Genomic DNA, 6,845 nt, shown 5'->3' on the forward strand with positions numbered 1-6,845 from the left:
GATCATGGAAATCACCAAAATTGAATTTGCTAATGAAGGCTACAGATTTGGTCAAGAGGAAAACACTTATAACTTCATAGCTACTCATGGTTTTTTTAGGTTATTGATCTTCCAATATGCTAATTTAACAACTCTTGTTATTACATTCCTTCGTGGTTAATTGACTTATAATTGGTATTTGGTTCACTGCTTTAGGTATTAGCATTATCACTCTCAACCTAAATGCTTTCAAGTGCAACCAATTTTGTTGTTGATAGTCAAGGTCATGTTTTTTTTCCCCTCCTAGCAGTCTAATAAGGGTATTGTTAGATCATTATGGTACAACTAAAAGGGGTGAATAGATAGTGTGCCAAATTCTTTCAATTTCAGATAAATATGAAATAATCACAACACTAACAACAACACAGAGTGCCTCACCTCCACACCTACTAAGTCTCTCCTTTAAATGAGGCAATGGAGTAAACATCTAGAATGAGCATAATATAGCATTAGATTGCCTCACAATGAGAAGCTAAAGAGCAGTTGCACTTGATATAGAGCCTGTCCTAATCCAACAAATTCTTGGGCTAGATTCTATCCACCTGAGCAAACCACCAAAATCTTAAACAATTATTTTAAGATCACCAGTAAATTTTGTAATTATAATAAATTGTATTAAATTCATTACCTATTAATTGTTTTTGAGTACTAACGGAATATATATCACTAAATTTTGCAAAATTCAATTTTCTTTCATGTGGTATTATATAGTATGTTCACTATCATATTATTACTTATTACAATCAAAATATATATTAATATTAAATTACTAATAATGATTTTAGATCGTCAACGAATATTAAATGTAACAATATCTTATACTACAACTAAAAATAGTATTGTTTTGGAACAAATGTATTTATATAGTTAAATAGTTTATAGTATTATGATATATCTTGCATGTACATTGACATTAATTTGTAAATAATGTTAAGATTAAGGGACATTTTCATTTTGTCCACCCCCCCCCCCCCCCCCCCCCCCCCCCCCCCCCCCCCCCCCCCCCCCCCCCCCAAAGTTTACTACTTAGCCCTTTCTCAAAATGACCCTCCAAATTTTCAAATTCTAGTCATTTCAACCCCTTAATTAATGTAACATAATAACAATCTGATGAGTATGTCACGTGTGCCACATTACTTTTTTGTCAAGTGATGGTGACAATGTTTAGAGGTTAAAATGATAAAAGTTTCACAACTATGTTTTGATGATTTTTGTTAGAATATTTAGGGATATTAGCCTATAAATTTTTTTTTAATATAGAATAATTCTCCTAGAATAGGTCCCTAAATTGGTGTATAAATAGGACCTTGTTTCTTGTAATAAAATAAGATTTCCTGTATTATTTTACATGGTATCAGAGCGAGATTAGGTTTAGGTTTCTCCTTCCTCTCCCGTGAGCAGCGCGGCGCCACAAGAAGGAGCCTTCCTTCGGATTGCGGCGTACGCCACCGACAAGCCTTCCTCTCCCGTAAACAGTGTGACGCCAACCTCTCCGAAGCGCGATGCACACACTCACGGCGGATGCCCTACGGTGAGAAGAAAAACACGAGCCTGGAGGAGTAGCGGCACGACGCTAGGGTTCTCCTCTTATTCTCTCATGATCGGCCTCCGTTCTTAAAGGAAATCGCATCACGATTTCCTTTCTCGCGTGTGGGGAAGCAGCGCACTGCGGCCGGGATTAGGACTCTCCGAATCGTGGCATCTCCTTCCTCGTCGCGCGTCTCTGTCTCGCCGTCGGCCGTCACACGTAACACCTCTTCTCCTCTCATCGCTGGTTGAGCTGGTTCCACTTCGATCAATCCAAACTCATTAGGAGGCGCTGACAGAGCTGAAACGTTAGCTGCAGGCTCGCTGGTGACTCTCTCCTCTGCGTCCACATCTTCTGTTTCAAACAGTCTTTCTGCGGAAGCGACGCGATTTCTCCTACGCGCTCGGTGCCGAGCAGGAGTGTCGTTCTACTGTTGTTCGTGGCGAGGGTGAAAGCGAGGTCGCTAAGCTCATCCGGAGCAGATTTGAATAGGACCTCCCTTCCACAGCGCCATCATCTTCTTCATCCGGAGTAGATCTTCTCCTTACTATGACGACCCACTACCTTCCTATGATGACTTTCTGAAATGGTATGAGAATCGAAAGGCTTCTGATTCTCGTGCTGCATTTGCACTCACTGGTAAATCCTTTGCTGGCATATCTCACTCTTCGAGTTCTTGGATTCTTGATTCCGGAGCCACCGATCATATCACTGGTAATAGATCCATTTTTTCTTCTCTCTTTACTTCTGGTTATTTACCCTTGTCACCATGGCAAATGGTTCTCAAACTCAGTCCCAGGGTGTTGATATTGTTCATCCTTCTCCATCTCTTTCTATTCATAATGTTCTTTATGTTCCCGGTGCTCCCTTTAATTTATTATCAATTAATCAACTTACTTGGTCTCTTGATTGTGTCATCTCGTTTACTAAATCTTCTGTTTCCTTACAGAACGGGAGTACGGAGAGGATGATTAGCTTCGGATGTGAGTCTCATGGCCTATATCGGCTTCAACAGTCCTCTCTTGTTGGTTCGGCGGCGGCATCTCCACTTCTTATTCATGCTCAGTTGGGACATCTTGGTCTTGATAAGTTGAAACAATTACATCCTGGTCTTTTTCACTTAGAATCTTTGTCTTGTGAGTCATGTCAATTAGGAAAGCATGTTCGTAGTTCTTTTTCTCCTCGCACTATGAGTCGGGCTACGCCCCCCTTTACTTTGGTTCATTCCGATATTTGGGGTCCGAGTCATGTTTCTTCTACATTGGGGTCACAATATTTTGTTACCTTTATAGACGATTTTTCTCGTTGTACTTGGTTATATTTGATGAAGGATCGTTCGGAGTTGTTTTCTCTTTTTCAATTTTTTTCTATGAAATTAAAACTTAATTTGGTATTTTTCTTCGAACCTTGCAAAGTGATAATGCACGTGAATATCTATCTACTTCGTTTCAGACCTTCTTGGCGTCTCATGGTGTGTTGCATCGGACGTCTTGTCCTCATACCCCTCAACAGAATGGAATTGTTGAACGCAAGAATCGTCATCTTCTTGAGACCACCCGGACTCTTCTTCTCCATTCTCATGTTCCTCTTCAGTTTTGGTGTGACGTTGTACTTACTGCGTGCTATCTCATCAATCGCATACCTTCCTCCACTCTACAAGGTCAAATACCTCATCATGTCCTTTATCCTCATCAGTCTCTTCATCCTTTACCACCTAAGGTCTTTGGTTTATATGTTTTGCTCATGCTCTCGATCCTGGCATTGACAAACTCTCTCCCCGGTCTCATAAATGTGTCTTCCTTGGGTACCCACGGAAAGGGTACAAGTGTTATTCCCCTACTCTCCGTAGGTACTTCATCTCTGCTGATGTCACATTCTTTGATTCGGTTCCATTTTTTGGGTCTAATGGATCTTTGTCCGAGTTTTCTCCTTCTATGCCTGCACCAATGACTATCTTCTATCCTTCGAAGGAGTTTCTGTCTCCTCCGGAGACATCTCCTCCATTGCAGGTTTATCAGCGTCGTCCTCATCCTACTTTGTCGCCGCCCACCACTGACGCTGCCATGGACACATCTTTGGAGCCAAGTCTTTCGCCTCGTCCTCTGGTACCATCTCCTGAGTTGATATTCCCATTGCACTTCGGAAAGGTATGCGTTCCACTCGTAATCCTTCTCCTCATTATATTTCTTTGAGTTATCATCGCATTTCTCCTTTCTATTTTTCTTGTCTTTCCTCCTTGTCGTCTGTTTCTCTTCCGAAGACTGCAGGTGATGCCTTTGCACATCTAGGATGGAAACAGGCTATGCTCGATCAAATGTGTGTCTTACAGAGCAGTGGGCCTTGGGATCTCGTTCATCTACCACCAGGAAAGTCGGTTGTTAGTTGTCGATAGGTATATACAGTGAAAGTTGGTCCAGATGGAAAGGTTGTCCGGCTTAAGGCTCGCCTCGTTGCTAAAGGCTATACTTAGATCTTCGGATTAGATTATGGGAACACTTTTTCTCCTGTTGCCAAGATGTCTTCCATGCGCATATTCCTGTCTATTGTTGCGATTCGACATTGGCCTCTTTATCAGTTGGACATCAAAAATATTTTCTTACATGGTGACCTGCTCGAAGAAGTCTACGTGGAGCAACCTTCGTGTTTTGTTGCTTAGGGGGGAGTCTTCTGATCTTGTATGTCGCCTGCGGAAATCTTTATATGGCCTCAAGCAGTCTCCCAGAGCATGGTTCGGTAAATTTAGTACTGTAATTCAACAGTTTGGCATGACTCGGAGTGAGGCTGATAATTCTGTTTTTTATCATCATTCACCTACTGGTTGTATCTACTTAGTAGTTTATGTTGATGATATTGTTATCACAGGTAGTGATCATCTCAGGATTTCACAAGTGAAACAACATCTTTTTAAACATTTTCAGACAAAAGATCTCAACAAACTCAAATATTTTTTGGGGATAGAAATAGCACAGCCCAGATGGGATTATCATATCCCAAAGGAAGTATGCAATGAATATTCTAGAAGAAACAGACATGTTAAACTCAAAGACAGTTGACACCCCCATGGATCCTAATGTCAAGCTCATGCCAAATCAGGGGAGCCTCTTCCAGATCTTGAACGATACAGGCGATTAATAGGGAGACTAAGCTACTTTACTGTTACTCGTCTGGATATCTCATTTGTAGTAAGTGTAGTAAGTCAATTTCTCAACTCTTCATGCAAGGAACATTGGGATGCTGTGACACGCATTATCCGATATATCAGAGGCGCTCCAGGAAATGGTCTTTTATATGAAGACAAAGGGCATACTCGAGTCGTAGGGTATTCTAATGCAGATTGGGCAGGATCTCCCATTAATAGGAGATCTACTTCTGCGTTTTGTATATTTATCGGAGATAACCATATTTCTTGAAAAAGCAAAAAGCAGAATGTTGTGGCACGAGCTAATGCAGAGGCAGAATATCGAGCTATGGTCATAGCCAGTCAAGAGTTGATATGGCTCAAACAGTTGCTTCAAAAGCTAAGATTTAGAGAGGTTATACAAATGTCACTTATATATGACAACCATACCGTCATGCATATCGCCTCGAATCCAATTTTTCATGAAAGGACAAAGCATATTGAAGTCGACTGTCATTTTGTCAGAGGGAAAGTCATATCTAGTGAAATATCTACTAATTTTGTTGACTCACATGATCAACTAACATATATATTCACTAAATCACTGAGAGATCCTCGAATTGACTACATATGTAACAAGCTGGGTACATATGATTTATATTCTCCAACTTGAGGGGGAGTATTAGAATATTTTGGGATATTAGCCTATAAAAAAAATATTTTTTTTATAGAATAGTTCTCCTAGAATAGATCCCTAAATTGGTATATAAATAGGATCTTGTTTCTTGTAATAAAATAAGATTTTCTGTATTATTTTACAATTTTGAAACTCTAGTTATTTTGAAAAGGAGTAAACTCTAAGAGGTGAAATGAAAATTTTTCCTCAAATTAAGGTTAAAAGAGAGTTACTTGTTTCCCATCAAATTCATCTCTAACTTGTCACACTTCTCTCATTCTCTATGTATACTAAAGCCCATTTGCTGTCATGGTGCTTCTTGGTAGAGAGGTGGCAAATGCTGACAAACTAGATTCTTCCTAAAGCAAGCTACAGTTTGTTCAACATCTCATCTCTTTCCTCCTTTTCTAATAACTTTTAGAAATTTATGAAAAGACAATATGAAATCCTCGGGTCTCTGGATTCACCTTTACACTCTCTCTTGTGAAGTTTAGAATGTTCAATTTAAGACTAAATTTGGTGGATTTTGTGCCAATCAAAGTTGCATCTGATTTCTCATACAAAATCATGTCGTCCTAGGCCAATCTAAATCGATCAATGCAAATTAGACTTAATTGGTTTTGAAAAATAAGCATGCATGAGTAGGCATGCACATATTATTCTTGGCAACGCACAAAACTTGGTGCACTCTCTTCCATGCATTCTCCCCTCTCGGATTTAGATGAAATTGTTAGTTGAACCTAATGGTCGTCTTTGATAAATGTTATAATTTAAAATTCTAATCACCATAATTTATTCTATTCATCGTGTGTGTTTCCCTCCTATTAAAGCTTATTATCCAAATCTATGAACTTTGGGATCAGAGAACGGAATGGTGGCCATCAAGTGCTATTATTCATATGATTTTCCATAAGAAAGGTCCCAAATCTTATTCTGAGGTGGAATCATGGTAGCAGAGGAAATACAAGATGGTAGTTGAGTCTGTGTTGATTAACTGCTAATGATTTAGATTCGGGCTTCATCATGAACATTGACTGCAAGAAAAACAAAAGCTGATGAAGAAGCAGTGTTTCCAAAGCTTCAATGCAGCCCGGTGCAGAAGCTCCCGTCCGGGGTCCGGGGAAAGGATCCAGTGCCTTACCTTGCCTTTGGCAAGCTTCAATTGACCTCTATTATTAATTTGGTCACATATTTAAATGCAATTCCAATAGGTTGATGATGATGAAATAAATGCACTGAATGCAAGCTTATTAGATGTAATAAAGAAATATCATGTAGCACACACTGAGCAGGAAATTACTATGCTACATTGCAATGGCTTCCATCCAATATGATTATGTAATGAACCTAAAGTGGAGGAGATCTTCAACCCATAGAAATTGTATTCTAGAACTAGAGATTAGCTGTTCATATTTGATACTGTTGCATTACAATAATATCACAGTCAATTGGAGATTGATTAGTGTGAGTGTCGCTCACAACCC

General features: G+C 39.5%; 1 protein-coding gene across 2 annotated transcripts in view; it reads right to left on the reverse strand.

Moving 5' to 3' along the window:
- Nucleotides 1-6,845, reverse strand: part of LOC141830624 (xanthine dehydrogenase-like) — a 157,532-nt gene that overhangs the window by 6,326 nt on the left and 144,361 nt on the right. The gene's annotated exons all lie outside the window — the stretch shown is intronic.

Source organism: Curcuma longa, chromosome 6, assembly GCF_044706935.1.
Source record: "Curcuma longa cultivar G26 ecotype Majalengka, Jawa Barat chromosome 6, ITB_CL_G26_1.1, whole genome shotgun sequence".
In the NCBI taxonomy this organism is placed as follows: domain Eukaryota; kingdom Viridiplantae; phylum Streptophyta; class Magnoliopsida; order Zingiberales; family Zingiberaceae; genus Curcuma; species Curcuma longa.